The sequence below is a fragment of the Capricornis sumatraensis genome, chromosome 5 (assembly GCF_032405125.1).
Source record: "Capricornis sumatraensis isolate serow.1 chromosome 5, serow.2, whole genome shotgun sequence".
Taxonomy (NCBI): domain Eukaryota; kingdom Metazoa; phylum Chordata; class Mammalia; order Artiodactyla; family Bovidae; genus Capricornis; species Capricornis sumatraensis.
Window position 1 is genome coordinate 116,443,568 of NC_091073.1, and position 18,997 is coordinate 116,462,564.

Below are 18,997 nucleotides of genomic sequence, written 5' to 3' on the forward strand. Positions count from 1 at the left end.
CTGCTTGGGCTTCTCCGTCAGTGGCAGGGACAGGGAGTCCAGCTCTCTGCCACACCAACACACAGCCTTTCGGATAAGAGGACCCTCCTCCCCAGCTGCTTACCCGTTCCCACTGCTCAGGCGGAGCCGCCTGCCCTCCGCTATGAAGCTTGCTTCCCACCATCTTCCATGAGCTGGGAATTTACCAGCAAGTTCTCATAGTGTTGCACCCCCTGCACAAATCAATTTCCTCCTGGAGAGGGAATCCAGAGCTGGCTCACCTTATTTCTCCACCATATTTGCAGGTTGAGCAGATGAAGGGGGCTGACAGAATGAAGTGCATGGTAAAGGGAGAAGGAGGGGGTCAGCTGTCCTCGGGGGTGGAGTCCTGGCCAGGTTCTTGCCCCTGCTCCGCTGCCTGGGCAGGGCCCCCTCTGCTCCTCAGCACCCTAGTGCAGGAGAGGATAAGGGGACCACAGTTCTGTTAGGTGGAGAAAGCACTGACTGCCCATCGCAGGGCAGATGGCACTGGGGTGGTAGACAGATTCAGAGAGATGGGAGGAGAGGGCTGTGTCTGGCACATAGAAGCTGGTGAGTAGGTGTTTAGGGGTGGATGAGTGAGTGAGTGAGTGAGGGAGAGCCAGGCTGTCATGGGGCAAGCTGTCTGCTCCTGGGAGCAGGGCTATAAGAGAGTCAGGTGCCCAGATCAAGAGGTGCAATTAACACTGGACACAGGTCTGGGGGTATAGCTCAGTGGTAGAGCATTTGACTGCAGATCAAGAGGTCCCTGGTTCAAATCCAGGTGCCCCCTTGCTAACACTTTTTGCTGTGACAAGTAGTAAATATAAATAAATACAAAGTCAATTAGGGAGCCCTGGGGCACTCCATAACGCACATGTTCAGTTGTGTCAACTCGTTGGCACTCCACGGACTGTTAGCCCACCAGGCTCTTCTGTCCATGGAATCTCTCAGGCAAGGATACTGGAGTGAGTTGCCATTTCCTTTTCCAGGGGATCTTCCCGACCCAGGGATTGAACCCACGTCTCTTGTGTCTCCTGAACTGGCAGGTGGATTCTTTATCATTATGCCACCTGGTTTCCTGGGGTACACCACAATGGTGTTCTAGTACACACGAGAGGGGTTCTTCACATTACCTGGGCAAACCTGTGTACCTACTCGTCTCTAGAATTAGACATCTAGGGTTTTAATTAACTGGGGTTATGACTGGTTGTGTGTGTGTCACAAACCTTCCTCCACTGACAGTCGTGATGGCTGAGTCCCTCTCATTAGCAGTCCCTCTCATTAACCTCCGAAGCGTCTCCTGGGCTGAAGAGCATAGTCTCCATGTGATGTCAGCCTCGAGCCTGTCTGAGCTCCAGACACACCTGACCCAGTTATGTGTCTGTGTTTTCACTCCTCCTTTGTCTGGAAAGCCTCTCCAGCTGCTTCTTCCAGCAAATTCCTCACCCATTGCCTCCAGAAGTCCCTCCTAACTTCTCAGCTCTCACTTCCGGCTCCTACAGCTCTCTGCTTGGGCTTCCGCCACTCTTTGCAAATACTTCAGTTCATACCCTCGTCTTTCATTTGGATTAAGACTCTGAAGAACGGGAACAATGTATTCGTCTCTGTGTCCTCAACATGGATGATAGAGCCTGGCACCTAACATGCTTCATGAGTGTCTGTTGAGTGAATGAATGAATGAGTGAAACCATGAGCACCCTTCTTGAGTCCTCAGAGTATAGCAGAGGCACTGAGTCTGAGGTTCACTAAAGACCCGGAACCAACCAGTCTTGTCTTGATGCGCATGTGCTGGCTGAGGTAGAAACACTGGTATAGACTCAAATGACCTTTCCAGGTGTAAAGGGTGGCGCCATGACCACGGCCTGAGGAAGAGGAGGGCTGGAGGGGGAAGACGGGAAAGTAGACTACAGCAGAGAAGGCTTGCCACCTCCTGGGACGTGCGGAAACAGCAAAGTGAAGGCTAGGCAGAGAGCCTGGCTGCAGTGCCAAGGGTGGAAAGGTGCCAATGCAAGCTTAGTCATAAGAGGGGGTATAGCTCAGGGGTAGAGCATTTGACTGCAGATCAAGAGGTCCCTGGTTCAAATCCAGGTGCCCCCTGCTGTGCTGACATTTTTTTTTTCAGTGACTGAAGCAGAGGCTGTAATTTCAGCCCCTTCCCTTCCCTCCCACATTTGAACATTAAATTGACGTGCTATGTCTTGTTACAAAAATTCAGGGTTCACACTAGGACCAGCTCCAAGTATTCTCCCCTGACCATCATACAGACGGTAGATTAGGGGGTCATATTTCTCTGAAGAGGCTGAAGAAGAGGTCTTCTTCAGGGGGCTGAACCCCCCAACCTCCCCCAGGGGACTCTTGTCCTTCATGGCCGGTGTGCAGACTGCACGTTCTCATCTCCTCCACCTCGCTGTAGCCTCCAGGCAGAAGGCTAGCTCTTTGCTCTTGCTGCTACCCCTTGAGAAGTATGGAGGGTGCTTAGACGTCTTCCTAATTTCCAGAGGCGACTGTAAAACCATCGTGATTGGAAAACCATGGTAAAAGCAAAACCTCTTTCCTCTCCCTGGAAATTTCTCGAGGTGTTGCTCCCACAACAGATTTGACCACTTCACCCTCCTTTTCCTCCTATCACATTTCTTTCTTTCTTTCTTTTCCCTTTGATGAGGACCAATTTTAAAGTCTTTATTGAATTTGTCACAATACTGTTTTTGTTTCATGTTTTGTTTTTTGGCCATGAGGCATGTGGGATCTTAGTTCTCCCATCAGGATGGAACCCACGCCCCTGCATTGGAAGGCAAAGTCTTAACCACTGGACTGCCAGAGGACCCCACACTTTCTATTTTTAACTCTCAATCAGTATTTCCTTAGTGAGAATCCCTAGAAGTAGCTGTTCAGTTGCCAAGTGGTGTCCAACTCTTTGCAACCCCAAGGACTGCAGCATGCCAGGCTTTCCTGTCCTTCACTATCTCCTGGAGTTTGCTTAAACTCATGTCACTGAGTCAGGGATGCCATCCAACCATCTTATCCTCTGTTGCTTCTTTCTCCTCTTGCCCTCATCATCAATCTTTTCCAGCATCAGAGTCTTTTCCAAAGAGTTGGCTCTTTGCATCAGGTGGCCAAAACAATATATCTAAAAGTCCAGATGAAATATTTAAGACATATAAATGGTATAAGGACCCACGTTAAAATTGTGTTTTCTTTTTTACTACTAGCATAGAGAAATAGAATGGATTTTTGTTTACTCACCATGCTCCTGGCGAACTCGGTATTAATTGATTAGTTCTAATAGCGTATCAGATTCTGTTTCTATATTCACAATCATGTCTTTGGCAAATAATCACAGTATTAAGAAATTTCCAGTTTAACTTTTTGCTCCTTTATGGAACTGACTAGGAACTCTAGTTCTCTTATGCTGTGCCTCTCCTACAACTCCCTTAACTCAATTTCGGAAGACGAGATATGCTCATTGTTAAATGCATTATGTTTCTCAGCACTGTCTCTTCCCGTCACATGGTATGACTATGTGATGTCATTTCTCCTCTAATAGATTGACTGTAAGCTCCAAGAAGGCAGGGATGGTGTGTTCTTTGTTTTCCATTTTACGTTTTTCATTGTATCTAGACAAAGTAGCTGCTCAATGAATACTTATATGTTGAGGCAATGAATAAATGAGAAAAATGTTAGTAATGGAAAAAAAATCTTAGTAAAACAAAACAAAAGAATAAATGATATAAAAGATTCCCTCAGTCGGTAAAGAATCAGCCTGCAAAGCAGGAGACCTGGGTTCAGTTCCTGGGTCAGGAAGATCCCCTGGAGAAGGGAATGGCAACCCACTCCAGTAGTCTTGCCTGGGAAATCCCATGGAGAGAGGAGCCTGGTAGGCTATAGTCCATGGGATGGCAAAGAGCAGACATGACTGAGCGACTAAGCACAGCACAGCTTTCCTTAACGCACAAGGTAATTTGAAGCACTCTTTCCTATGAAGACAAATTAAAAGGCTGGAGAACTATTAAAAGCAGCTCATTAAAAGAATCAAAGAGCTAACTTTAGACAGACAATGGGAGGTGGAGATTTGAAAATGATGGGAAAACAGGAAGTTAAAGCTCCAAACTACAGGCTGCTTTGGCCCTGAGTGTGTCTTTCAGTCCAAAAGAAGCAACTGGGATGCTCGTGGAACTTGCGGAAGCCTCTCAGGACCAGGGAGGTGAACGTCAGGATTCTGGCCCCACCTGGAGTAGAGACACTGGGAGAAGTGTCTCTGTCTTTGGGCTGGGATCCTGAGTCAGGAGAACTGAAAGAGAACAGTCACTGCAAGAACTCATGGCTGGGAACTTCCCTGGTGGTCTAGTGGTTAAGACTCTGACTCCAATGCAGGGGCACAGGTTTGATCCCTGGTCAGGGAAACATGGTCCCTTATGCTGTGTGACACCACCAAAAGTTTTTCAAAAATGAGGTTGAATTGTTTTCTTTCTTCAAGAAAAAAAGTCCTCAAGTTTTTATTTTAGATTCCACATATGATACCATACAGTATTTGCCTTTTCCTGCCTGGCTTATTTCACTTAGCACAATGCCCTCCAGTTCCATCCATGTTATTGTGGACGGCAGGATTTCCTTCTTTCTAACGGCTGAATAATAATCCACTGCGTATATATACACCCCACATTTTCTTTATCTGTTTATCCACTGACAGGTACTAAATCAGCATTTAGAGAAATATAGCTTTGAGGAATATACTAGAAAAGAAGAATAAATATAAATAAAGAATCCATCTAAAAAGTTAGGGGGAAAACTGGATGAAAGAATACTATGAGAAACAAAGGAAATACAGGAAAAGAAATCAATGAAATGGAAAACAAACACAGAGCAGAGATGACTGCCAAAACCAAAAGTTTGCCTTTGAAGAGCAAAATTAACTTTTGATGAAACTGAAAAGAAAAAGAAGACAGCAGACAAAATTAACCAAAAGCAGGAATTAGAAAGAAAAGCTGCACAATCTTTAGACTTCAAAATAATAACCATAAAACATTATGAAAACCAATGTACAAAATTTTAAATCTAACAAACCTGTACAGAGAACTTACCATGTGAAAGGCACAATTCTATACACTTAAAAAATACTAAATGTATTTATTCTCACAAAACTCCACAAACTAGGCTCTATTATTTTGCTCATTTCTATTATCATGCCCATTTTATATATGACAAAACTAAGACTTAGAGAGTTAAACCTGTTTGCCAAGGTCACTCAGTTATGGTCTAGAATCTGAACCCACCCATCATGTTTTAAGAGTACAAGGACTTTATGATTACGTTATGTGGAAATTTAGCAAGTACTTTAAAAACACTACAACTTACCAAAGTTGACACAGGAAGAAACAGAAAAGATGACTAGTCCTCTAAGTCTTAAATAGTTATTTTATTAAAACAGTTATTTGAAACTCCGCCTCCCCAAAATTCAGATAAGTGTTTTACTGGTGAGTTTTATCATATACTGAATGAGAAATAACTTTATTTTTACATAAAAATCTTTCCAAGAATAGAAAAAATGTATATATTCTAAAATTTTTGGGAGACTAGCACAAACTTGATACCAAAACCCAACAAGAACAGTTTAAAAGGTGCTGTGCAAAAAAATTTAATTATTGTCTAACTGAATCCACAAATATATCAAAATGACCCAGGTAGGTTAATATCTGGAATGAAAATTTGTGTTTAATTTTATAAAATACAATAAGTGTAATTCACCATGTTACTAGACTAAAGGAGAAAAATTATACGAATATCTCAGTAGATACAAAAAAAGGGTGGTTTTGAAAAAACTCTACATTGATCCATGATAAAAGAATTTTTTTGCAAACTAGAAATAGAAGTAAAATTCCTTAACGTGATAAAGACCATTTACAAAAAATATAGTCCACAACATGTACTTAATGGTGAAATATTGAAAACTTTTCATTTGAAATCAGAATAAAAGAAGATATCCACCATCAACACATTAACTCAACATGATATCTGTGGTCCTAGTCATTATAATAAGGAAAGAAAAGGAGGTGAAATAAAGATTGGAAAGAAGAAATAGAAATTTCAAATATCTTAGATGTTATGATCATCTGCATAGGAAATCTAAAAGAATCAACAAAATATTAGAATTAATGAGTGCTTAGCAAGACTGCCAATATATACCCTCCATTTCCATACCTCCTTTTCCTTGGCAAAATTACAACTTTTAGGATTATATACTAGACATTTCTGCACGTAACCTTTAAAACTCTAAAGTTAGTATCTTCAACTTCTTCCCAGATGACATAAAGACATCTTAATTCTTATCAGTGCTTTCCTGAAATATTATTGTTAGCCAGTATTTTCATTCTATCTTTAAAAAAGTGTATAAATTAAACATTAACATTCTCTGGACAATGACTTTTAGATCTACTAACATATCTCCCAGTTCCATTGTTCAACATCCCTTTTGCATCTCAGAGCTCCCATATGGAATCATTTTACTTTTCTCCAAAGCATGTATTTTAGAATTTTCTTTAGTGAGCGTCTGTTGGCCGTACGCTCTCCAACAGCTTGCGTCTGTTCACAAAGAATGGTTTGGCTGGGAATAGAATTCTAAGCTGGCTGTTGTCTCCTCTCAACATATTGCTTGTGTTACTGCACTAGCTTCTGGCTTCTTTGGCAATTGTTGAGAAGTCAGCCAGCAGTTCAGCCATTCTTCCTCTGTCAGTGATCTCAGATTTCTCTCTTGCTACCTTCAAAGGACAAAGTCCTCATCTTCAGCCAGGAGAAAGACGTACACACTGGGTCTCATGGCAGACCTGGGGAGGATCAGAGGAGAGGGACAAATGCATCATTTGAGCAGAGCTGCCTTGCTAGGGTCAGAGGGGTCTCCTCTAACTCTTCACCTGCTACAGAAGCAAGAATCAGCAAGAGGAGAGAAAATTGGAAGTCTCCCACTTCAAGTGACTAAAAGAGTAGGGGGCACCCAGATTTGAACTGGGGACCTCTTGATCTGCAGTCAAATGCTCTACCCCCAAGCTATTCCCCCTGCCATGGTAGCCAGGTCCAATTAGCACCTTTGCCTGTGCTGCCACACCCCGAGCTGCCCTAGGTGCCCCTTCAGGATGGGTTTGCTGAGTGGCCTGACCTACTCTACAGCTAACTCACCTCCCTGCCCCAGTAGAAGCAACAGGTTCCTTTCTCCCATAGCTCAGAACCTCTGCACTGTCAGTCCTGGAAGAGGGTGTAAGCTGGGGAGCATTGCCCTGAGGCTGGAAGGACCAATAGAGGTTTTCGTGCTGAGCGCCTGAAACCCAAAGTCCCCACTGGCCTGGCCAAGCATACAACACCTTGGAGACAGGACGCACGTGGACCGGATATGGGTCAGAGGTCTCTGCACAATGCCACACCCTAGGACGCAGGCTGGCTTCTCTCTCGTTGCCCCAGATCTCTACAGAGTCAACCCTTTCACTGTTGGGTGAGATGAACTGTCGGAAGCAGTGACAGTCTCTAAGCTCCGGTCTGCCTTCCCATGTCCTGCTCTGGGATCTGGTCTCTGTAAACCTCTCTTGTCCTTTTCCAGCTGGCTTCCTGGGTGGTCCTGTCCCCAGGGCTCTGGGGGCCGCTGCTGGGCAAGAGTAGTTGTCCTTCCTGCCCGCTGGGTTCCTGTCCATCTCACCTGGCAGTGACAGTCCGTCCCAGAGGACTGCCGCCTGCAGATTGGTGCTCACAGGCCAGCTTTGCCGGGTCTCCCCAGGGACACTGGCACTTCCCTAGGGGTAGGGGTCCCAGATCTACAGAGATCCTCCCTGGACTTGTGAGACCAGACTTCATCCTCCTCTGACCGTGTCCACAGACCGGGAGTGGGAGAGGCCTCTTGCAGGTCCTCCCTCCCTGATACTTAGGCTTCCCCTTCACCCTTTCAGTTTTCTGATTTCTGATTCGATTTTGTCCCCCTCCCCAAAAAGATGTGTTGAATCCTAGCCTCCCAAACCTCAGAATGTGTCCTTACTCACAGAAGGGCGTCAAAGATGTGGTTAGTTAAGACGAGATCATGGTGGATTCCAGTGGGCCCTTAATCCAGTTGGATGGAGTCCTTATAAGAAGAGGAGAGATACACGGGAGAATGCAGCCACGTGAACACGGAGGCCGAGATTGGTGTAATGTGTCTACAAGCCAAGGAATGCTGAGGATTGCCAGCCACCACCAGATGCCCGGAGGAAGCCAGTAAGGCGCCTCCCTGAGAGTCTGCAGAGGGAGCCCAGTCCTGGATTTCAGTCTTGTAGCCTCCAGAACTGGGAGACAATAAATGCTTGTTGTTTTAAGCCATCTATTTTGTGGCACTTTGTTACAAGGGCCCAAGGAAACTGACACACAGATTAGCAATTTTTTTTTTTTTTTGGAACTTGGGAAAGTTATTTTATTTTTCTGGCCTTGCATGTAAATAGGGATAAGAAAACCATCAGCCCCACCAGAGAAAATATTTATAAATGACACAAACAACAAGGGCTTAATTTCCAAAATACACAGCTTATACACATGAATAATGACAACAACAACAAAACCCAATCAAAAAATGGGCAGAAGACCCAAATAGACATTTCTCCAAAGAAGACATTCAGTTCAGTTCAGTTCAGTCACTCAGTTGTGTCTGACTCTTTGCAACCCCATGAATTGCAGCACGCCAGGCCTCCCTGTCCATCACCAACTCCCGGACTTCACTCAAACTCATGAGATGCCATCCAGCCATCTCATCCTCTGTCATCCCATTCTCCTCCTGCCCCCAATCCCTCCCAGCATCAGGGTCTTTTCCAATGAGTCAACTCTTCGCATGAGGTGGCCAACATATTGGAGTTTCAGCTTTAGCATCATTCCTTCCAATGAACACCCAGGACAGATCTCCTTTAGGATGGACTGGTTGGATCTCCTTGCAGTCCAAGGGACTCGCAAGAGTCTTCTTCAACACCACAGTTCAAAAGCATCCATTCTTCAGCGCTCAGCTTTCTTCATAGTCCAACTCTCACATCCATACATGACTACTGGAAAAACCATAGCCTTGACTAGATGGATCTTTGTTGGAAAATTAATGTGTCTGGTTTTTATTTTTTTTTATTTTTAAAAATTTTTATTTTTACTTTAATTTAATTTACAATACTGTATTGGTTTTGCCATACATTGACATGAATCCACCACAGATGTACAAGAGTTCCCAATCCTGAACCCCCTCCCACCTCCCACCCCATATCATCTCTCTGGATCATCCCCATGCACCAGCCCCAAGCATCCTGTATCCTGTATCGAACTCTGCCAATTATACAGAGTGAAGTAAGCCAGAAAGAAAAACACCAATACAGTATACTAACACATATATATGAAATTTAGAAAGATGGTAATGATAATCCTGTATGCGAGACAGCAAAAAAGACAAGATGTATAGAACGGACTTTTGGACTCTGAGAGTGAGGGAGAGGGTGGGATGATTTGGGAGAATGGCACTGAAACATGTATACTGTCATGTAAGAAACAAATCGCCAGTCTAGCAATTATTTATATTAAATTCTGTTAAAATGACCAGTGCGGTTTTTGTCTCTGGACTGGACCCTGGATAATACAGAATCTGAAACCAATAGGGTCCCAGGAAACTGGGGATGGGTTTGGTCTTGTCCTTGATCTTCAACGTAGTGCTGAGTGTCTGACTGGAGCCTGAATCTAAGGGTGGCCATCTAGGTGCTCCAGCCAGGCTCTCCTTTGAGAGTGGTCTCTAAGACTCCATAATGTCAATTCAGCACAAGGAGGAAAAGGAACTCTCAAAGGGGGCACCCGGACTTGAACCAGGGACCTCTTGATCTGCAGTCAAATGCTCTACCACTGAGCTATACCCCCAGGTGACAATGGGAATGTATAATTACCAAAGTTCTTTACAATCCACTCAGACAGACTGCCATTCTGACTCAGCAGAGTAATCAGTCCCGCTCAACGTCCCCCTTTATACCATAACCATCCTCCTTTTCCGAAAAGGACCATCATTTCTTGGCTCCAGTTTGGAAGGTCCCTGAAGTCTCTACCTTAAGATGAAGCCCAGAAGTTCAGCAGCAGCTTTTCAGTTGCAATCACTTTCAAATAACCTGTAATGTAGGACAGAGCTGACCCTCTCTCCCAGCTCACCTCCAGATTCTGTGTCTGTATAAGGCTCTTGAATTTTTGAACCATTATTTCAGCCTTCAGTCTCATGTATCCTTCCCACCACTGCTTACTTCTCCTCCCCGTCTTTCCTTTAGCCATCCCCTGCCATCCACACTGATGTCAATTTTCTCTTTTTGTGTCTTTGGGTTTCTCTCTCATTGCCCAGTTGTCGTCTTTTGTGTCATTCCCCAAAGCAGTCCAGGGGCTTGGTTGATGCTAGGGCAGTGTCGGGTTGAAGGTAGAAGGACTCGATATTAACTCGATATTGGTGCATAACAACACACCCCCAAACTCAGCAGCTTAGAGCAGTAAGTCTTCATCATATCGTGCAAATTTCAGACTCTGGAATCTGGGTGTGGCAGAACTGGGCAATTCTGGTTCAGAGTCTCTCATGAGGCTGTGGATAAGATGTCAGCTGGGGCTGCGACCATCTGATGGTTCAACTGGGGCGGGAGGAGCCGCTCTAAGCTGCTCACTCTCACGGCTGTTGGAAAAAAAGGACTATTCCTAATGAGCTGTTGGCAGGAGGCCTGATTCCCACACAACAGGGCATCCTCATGACACAGCAACTGACTTCCCCTGGCATCAATCTCATCCAAAAACGCCCTCACAGACTCACCAAATTTGACCAGGTATCTGGGCACCCCGTGGCCCAGTCAAGTTGACACACAAAATTAACCATCACATAGATAAGCATACATTTAGTGTTGTAAGAACTTACCAAACGGTTTCCCAGAGTGGTTGTGCCACTCTGCATTCCTAGCTGCAACACACGAGTGACCCAGTTTGTCTGTATCCTCGCCAGCATTTGGTGTTATCACCTTTTTAGTTTTAGTCATGCTCTGGGTGTGTAGTGACACTCCACTGTGGTTTTAATTTGCATTTCCCTAACGGGTAACAATGATGACGTTTTCTCAAGTGCTTGTTTGCCATCTGTATATCCTTTTCTCTGAAATGTCTGCCCATATGTTTTTACTCATTTTCTAACTGGATTTTTTGGTTGAATTTTGACCACTTCATGTATTTCAGATACAAGTCCCGTTTTTATTACTTCTATATTCAGTGATAGTATTTAGCATCATTTTGTGTATCTTTACTAAATCCAAACTGGGTAATGCAGAATGTATTGTTCTGCTGGGCTCTTAGTTCCCCCAACACGGATCAAACCCAGGCTCCCTACGGTGGAAGTGCAGAGTCCAACTCCTGGCAATTCCAGTAGCTTGAATTCTTTTGCACATGACATATTTTTGAGAGCTATTGTTGTCGCTCTTGTATCTGGTACCTTGAACTTGTAGGACGAAAGAGGTAATAGTAAAAGCAACTTCATTTTTGCTTTCACTATCCCCTTAAACTTTCTCAATGAGCTGTTTCTATTGCCCAAGTGACGTCTTTTTAAAATTTGGTTGTGCCACGTGGCATGCTGAAACTTCCCTGACCCGCAGTGGAACCCTTGCCCCCTGCAGTGGAAGCGGCGGGTCCTCACCACTGGACCGCCAGGGAATTCCCCTGCCCAAGTGATTTAAACATCATGCATAGGTAGCAGAAAGTCCTGCGGTTGCCTCCTGAATTCGTAATTAAAAGAGCCAATCTCGAGAGTTCCCTGGTGGCTTAGTAGTTGGGGTGCTTTCAGTGTGTGGCCAGTGCAATGAGATCCCACAAGCTGCGCGGTGCTGCTAAAAAAAACAGAGAAAAGTCCTGCCTCCTGTAAGAATCAATAACCCAAACCTCTTCCTCCCCTTTTTTCCTTGATCATTAACTCGACACCCAGGGATCGAACCTAGGCCTCTGCCGTGACTGTGCAGGGCCACTGCCACTAGACCACCAAGGGATTCCTGCAGGGCTGCCTTCAACTTCTCTCCACCCCTAGAAGTGGGAGGAGCTGAGACATAGTCCTTCCTCTTTCTCCTCGTCCAGTATTCTTTCCTAGCCCAAGGAGTAGGGAGGAGGGAAGGGAGAGAGGAGAGGTGAGGGGAACAAGAAGGTTCTCCCAAGATCAGAACTGTAGTAAGGTAACATTTGCTTTCCCTGGTCCTGGCAAGTATTTGAAATGACTCCCCGGGCATTTCCATGAAATTCCTCCCAGGCCTCCATCGGGACCATTCCACTGCTCCCGTGACCTGGCAAAGCATTCTTCTCCTGGCTTTCCACGATCTGTGTTGCTCAGACTCTTTCTGCTGGGGCTTGTGACCCGTCCTTGCACAGAATTTGATTTGCTGCAAAAAGGCTCTCTCCTGCGTGGCCTGGGGGAAAATACTCGGGTGCCTTCTGTTTCCACCCATTCTGGTCAAACAAGCGGATTCCCAAGAGTGGTCGGCCCCTCTACCTACAGAGCTTTGTGCTGGACACACCTCACTGCAAACCCCAACTCTGGGTGCATGGACCAAGGCGTTGAATGGACCCTATGAAGCCCCTTCGCTAGACTTAAGGATGATCTTCAGGACTCTTCTCTTCAGAAAAGTGTTCCTCACCAATGCTCTGACCTACTGCAATCTGACCCTCTCACAGCCACAGGCTGGTGACTCACCTGGTTATCAGTCCTGACGTTCAGATTTCCACAGGACCCGTTTCCCTCCTGCCCTTGGGACCTAATACCTATTGTCTCTTCATCACTCAGCTTAAACTTCCTTTTAACTGTTTTATTTTATACATTATAAGAATTCAGGAAGTTTCATTTATCTATTCTACTATTAAAGGACACTGAGGAAGGCTTTCTTATCTCTCCTTGGTATTCTTTGGAAATCTGCATTCAAATGGGAGAGTTCCAAAGAATAGCAAGGAGAGATAAGAAAGCCTTCCTTAGAGATCAATGCAAAGAACTAGAGGAAAACAACAGAATGGGAAAGACTAGAGAGCTCTTCAAGAAAATTAGAGATACCAAGGGAACATTTCATGCAAAGATGGGCTCAATAAAGGACAGAAATGGTATGGACCTAACAGAAGCAGAGATATTAAGAAGAGGTGGCAAGAATACATGGAAGAACTGTACAAAATAGATCTTCATGACCCAGATAATCACGATGGGGTGATCACTCACCTAGAGCCAGACATCTTGGAATGTGAAGTCAAGTGGGCCTTAGAAAGCATCACTACGAACAAAGCTAGTGGAGGTGATGGCATTCCAGTTGAGCTATTTCAAACCCTGAAGGATGATGCTGTGAAAGTGCTGCACTCAATATGCCAGCAAATTTGGAAAACTCAGCAGTGGCCACAGGACTGGAAAAGGTCAGTTTTCATTCCAATCCCAAAGAAAGGCAATGCCAAAGAATGCTTAAACTACTGCACAATGACACTCATCTCACACGCGCTGATAAAGTAATACTCAAAATTCTCCAAGCCAGGCTTCAGCAATACGTGAACCGTGAACTTCCAGATGTTCAAGCTGGTTTTAGAAAAGGCAGAGGAACCAGAGATCAAATTGCCAACATCCACTGGATCATCAAAAAAGCAAGAGAGTTCCAGAAAAACATCTATTTCTGCTTTATTGACTATGCCAAAGCCTTTGTGTGGGTCACAATAAACTGTGGAAAATTCTTCAAGAGATGGGAATATCAGACCATGTGACCTGCCTCTTGAGAAACCTATATGCAGGTCAGGAAGCAACAGTTAGAACTGGACATGGAACAACAGACTGGACCCAAATAGGAAAAGGAGTACGTCAAGGCTGTATACTGTCACCCTGCTTATTTAACTTCTATGCAGAGTACATCATGAGAAACGCTGGGCTGGAAGAAACACAAGCTGGAATCAAGATTGCTGGGAGAAATATCAATAACCTCAGATATGCAGATGACACCACCCTTATGGCAGAAAGTGAAGAGGAACTAAAAAGCTTCTTGATGAAAGTGAAAGAGGAGAGTGAAAAAGTTGGCTTAAAGCTCAACATTCAGAAAACGAAGATCATGGCATCTGGTCCCATCGCTTCATGGGAAATAGATGGGGAAACAGTGGAAACAGTGTCAGACTTTATTTTTTTTGGCTCCAAAATCACTGCAGATGGTGACTGCAGCCAGGAAATTAAAAGATGCTTACTCCTTGGAAGGAAAGTTATGACCAACCTAGATAGCATATTCAAAAGCAGAGACATTACTTTGCCAGCAAAGGTCCGTCTAGTCAAGGCTATGGTTTTTCCAGTGGTCATGTATGGATGTGAGAGTTGGACTGTGAAGAAAGCTGAGCTCTGAAGAATTGGTGCTTTTGAACCGTGGTGTTGGAGAAGACTCTTGCAAGTCCCTTGGATTGCAAGATCCAAGCAGTCTATTCTAAAGGAGACCAGTCCTGGGTGTTCGTTGGAAGGACTGACGCTGAGGCTGAAACTCCAATACTTTGGCCACCTCATGAGAAGAGTTGACTCATTGGAAAAGACCCTGATGCTGGGAGGTATTGGGGGCAGGAGGAGAATGGGATGACCCAGGATGAGATGGCTGGATGGCATCACAGACTCGATGGATGTGAGTCTGAGTGAACTCCGGGAGTTGGTGATGGACAGGGAGGCCTGGCGTGCTGTGATTCATGGGGTCGCAAAGAGTCAGACACGACGGAGCAACTGAACTGAACTGATTAAAGGACACACTAAGAATGTTTCCTGTTTTTTTTCACATTAACGATAGTGCTGCAATGAACATCTTTGTACATATCTCCTGATGCATTTATGTAGAACTTCTCAAGGGAAAATACCCAGAATTGAAATATCTGGATTTTACACACACTTATAATTTTATGATTGCAGTTTTATGTAGTTTTTAATATTTATTTTACTATTTTTATTGCTAAGACTTTCTCCATGAGTATAGCAATTATATTCACATTGTTAGCGAATGAAAATACCATTGTCCTCCTCACCAGTTTTTGATCTAGTTAGACTTCAACTTATCCTAAATTCTGAAAGAGTATAAAAATGGTGCTTCTTTATCGTTTTAACCGCTTTCCATTTCTTTGATGTCTAACAATGTTGAGCATCTTTTCATGTGTTTATTTGTCATAAAGATACCTCTTCTGTAGGGACTTCCCTGGTCGACCAGTAGGTAAGACTCCTCATTCCCAATGCGGGAGACCCAGGTTCTATCCCTGATTCTGCATGCTGCAACTAAGACCCATCCCAGCCAAAATAAATAAATAAACAAAGAAAACATTAAAAAAAAAATCCCTCTTCTGTGAACTGCTTATTCTGTCTTTGCCCATTTTTTAAATTGGGCTAACTTTTTTTTTTCTCTCCTGATTGCTCTGTAGGAATTCTTATCTTTTTAAATAATTACAAAAATTTAAATGGTGGTAAAAAGCACATGAAAGTTACCATCTTAACCATTTTAAAGTGGATAGTTCAATAGTGTTAAGCATATTTATAATATTTTGCAAAAGATCTCCACAAACTCTTCATCTTGCTTAGATTCTAATGCATATCTATTCTCCAATCATGTGTGTTACAACATTCAGAGTCTCTTGTTTAAGGAATGTTTTGTCATATAAAAATGTAAATTTTGATACAGCCAAATTTATCTTTTACAGTTTGTGATTTTGAAGTTGTGTTTAAGAAAGCCTTCCCTGAGTTATACATATTTTATAAACAATGTTTGTGAGCCTGCCTTACAAAATTCGTACATTGAAACCTAATCCCTAATGTGATGATATTTGGAGGTGGGGCCTTGCGGAGGTGATTAGGTTGTGACAGTGGAGCCCTCCTGAAAGAGATTAGTGCCTGTTCCCTCCTCCACTTGAGAACACAGCAAGAATGCAGCCACCTACGAACCAGAAGGAGGGCTATCACCAGATGTCCTGGACTTGCCAACCTCCAGACCCGTGAGAAACAAACTTCTGTTGTTTATAAGCCACCCAGTCTCTGGTATTAGGATATAGCACCCCAACAAACTAAGACAGTTGTGTTCTGCATGTTCTTCTAAAAGTCTGAGTTTATATTTAGGTCTTTGAAAGTTAGTTGCTCAGTCACGTCCAACTCTTTTCAACCCTGTGCACTATAACCCGTCAGGCTCCTCTGTCCATGGAATTCTCCAGGCAAGAATACTGGAGTGTATTGGCATTCCTTTTTCCAGGTGATCTTCCTGACCCAAGGATCAAACTTGGGTTTCTGGCAGTACAGGCAGATTCTTTACCCTCTGAGCCACCAGGAGAGCCCAATTTAGGTCTTTCATCCATCTGAAATTTTTTTTGTAATAGAGTGAAGTAGGGATTTTATGAGACTTTTTTAGAAGCCAGTTATCCCACCACCCCTAATTATAGAGTCCATCCTTTCCACATTGGTGACACTATATAGGTGTTATATTCTGAGGTCATGCTTCATCTGGAGCAACACTGTCCAGCAGAAATATAATGCAAGCCCCGGGTACAATTATATATTTTCTAGTAGCTACATTATAAGACAAAAATAATTGTTGAAATTAATTTGAATGATCTATTTATTTAACACAAGATATCTAAAAATATTATCACTGCTATATGTAATTAATATGCAAAATCAATAATGAAATCATTTGCATTCTTATTCTTGGTACTAAGTACTTAAAAATCTGATGTAGTTGCAAAGGACATTTCCATGTTTTCTGATTGTGCAGAACCTTTCAAATCCCCTTGTTGTGTATGGAGAATTTCTTTCCTTGCAAGACCTGTACTCTCAAAAAAGAAGTTGCAAAACTCTGTTCTCAGGCTCCTTTGAGTTTCTGAAATAAGTCCAGGCTTCCATCCCTTCATGGCAAATATAAGGGGAAAAAAATGGAAGCAGTGACATACTTTATTTTTTGGATTCCAAAGTCACTGTGGATGGTGACTGTAGGACCAAATTAAAAGACGCTTGCTCCTTGGAAGGAAAGCTATGACAAACCTAGACAGTGTATTAAAAAGCAGAGACATCACTTCGCCAATAAAAGTCCGTACTATCAAAGCTATAGTTTTTCCAGTAGTCATGTACAGATGCAAGAGCTGGAGCATAAACAAGGCTGAGTGCTGGAGAACTGATGCTTTCGAAGTGTCATGCTGGAGAAGGTACTTGACAGTTCCTTGGACTGCAAGGAGACCACACCAGTCAATCCCAAAGGAAATCAACCCTGAATATTCATTGGAAGGACTGATGCTGAAGCTGAAGCTCTAACACTTTGGCCACCTGATTTTAAGAGTCAATTCATCAGAAAAGACCGTGATGCTCAGGAAGATTGAAGGCCAAAGGAGAAGGGGGCAGCAGAGGATGAGATGGCTAGATAGCATCACTGACTCAATAGATATGAGTTTGAGCAAACTCTGGGAGATAATGGAGGGTAAGGGAGACTGGCATGCTGCAGTCCATGGGGTCACAAAGAGCTGGACACGACTTAGTGACTGAACAGCAACAACCAATAATAAGATATGCTTGGGTAGGGGTTGAGGAGGGGAGAGGGAGGTGTGGAGTCCAGTTTGCTTGCAAGGATGGGGGCCCTGTCCAGCCTTCAGGGCTCGAGTGTTTGGTGCCGGTGTGGCGCACAGGCCAGTTTCTGGTGAGAACGGAAACTGCTAGGCGGCGCCAGCCCAGTGCTGGTTCTCCGTCAGGCCAGTTCTGCAGCTTAGCTCAGGGCACTGTTCCTGGAAGCTTAGTCTGAAGACTCCTTTTCCACCACTCCTACCTAGGGAAATATATATGCTTCATAAATGTTTACAGCTTAATCTACCTTCTGTGCACTTGCTGGCACCCAAGTGCCCCGAGGGCCACAGCAAGTGGAAGCCTGTCGTGCTATACTGCAGCAGCCCTAGGATGCTGAGAGAAGGGCCTTGAAGGACATTAATGAAAGCAGTGAGTTTCCCACTACCTTTGGTCAAGGACAAGCTTTATTTTTATTTTCCTAAAAAGCTATCACAGCTCAATACGAGTACATCAGACCTGTGGACTTTGAGACCCACTGCAACCAAAGCTGGCCAGTGTCAGATGGTAGAATTTCTGAACATAAATGAAGGGGCTGTGGGCTGGTTCTTGGACCCCACTTTGAGCAGCACTGGTCAGAGGGCTGTGCTGACCACGCATTCCTCTGGAATCTGGGGATGACGTTCACCCTGCTAAGCTGCCTTTTCATACTATTCGTGGGGTTCTCACAGGAAGCATACTGGAGTAGTTAGCAGTTCCCTCCTCCAGTGGACCATGTTTTGTCAGAAGTCTCCACTATGACCCTTCCATCCTGGGTGGCCCTGCATGGCATGGCTCATGGCTTCATTGGGTTGCAGAAGACCCTCCAACACAACAAGGCTGTGATGCATGAAGGAGAAAGTTTGAAGGCAAAAGGAGAAGGGGTGGCAGAGGATGAGCTGGTTGGATGGCATCACCGACTCAGTGGACGTGAATGTGAGCAAACTCCAGGAGATAGTGAAAGACAGAGGAGCCTGGGGTGCTGCAGTCCCTGGGGTTGCAGAGTCAGACACCACTTAGCAACTGAACAACAACAACTGCTCAGTTATTGTGCCTGACCTCTGTAGAACTCTCTTTTCCGACTGCTGGAAGAACTACATTCAGCTGCTGGAAACAGATTAGAAATGAGAATGGCTATTGTGCTCCTCCTGCGTTCTCTCACCATAAGACCATGCATTTCTTTTTTTTGTTAATTTTATTGAAATATAGTTGATTTACAGTGTTATGTTAATTTCTGCTGTACAGAGAAGTGACTCAGTTATACATATGTATTCTTTTTCATATTATTTTCCATTATGGTTTATCAGAGGATACTGAATATAGTTCCCCACGCTATACAGTTGGACCTTGCTTATCCATCCTGTGTAGTTTGTATCTGCTAATCCCAAACTCTCAGTCTTTTCTCCCCTCCCCCACCCCAGCCTCCACAAGTCTGATCTC

General features: G+C 44.1%; 3 non-coding genes across 3 annotated transcripts; 2 read left to right on the top strand and 1 right to left on the bottom strand.

Annotated features, from left to right (window-relative positions):
* The first annotated feature begins 718 nt into the window (after positions 1 to 718).
* On the top strand, positions 719 to 790 carry TRNAC-GCA (transfer RNA cysteine (anticodon GCA)). The gene has a single exon. It is a non-coding gene; the product is annotated as a tRNA-Cys (tRNA).
* A 1,235-nt stretch (positions 791 to 2,025) lies between these two features.
* On the top strand, positions 2,026 to 2,097 carry TRNAC-GCA (transfer RNA cysteine (anticodon GCA)). The gene has a single exon. It is a non-coding gene; the product is annotated as a tRNA-Cys (tRNA).
* Positions 2,098 to 9,810: 7,713 nt separating this feature from the next.
* TRNAC-GCA (transfer RNA cysteine (anticodon GCA)) lies at positions 9,811 to 9,882 on the bottom strand. The gene has a single exon. It is a non-coding gene; the product is annotated as a tRNA-Cys (tRNA).
* Between the last annotated feature and the right edge of the window lie 9,115 nt (positions 9,883 to 18,997).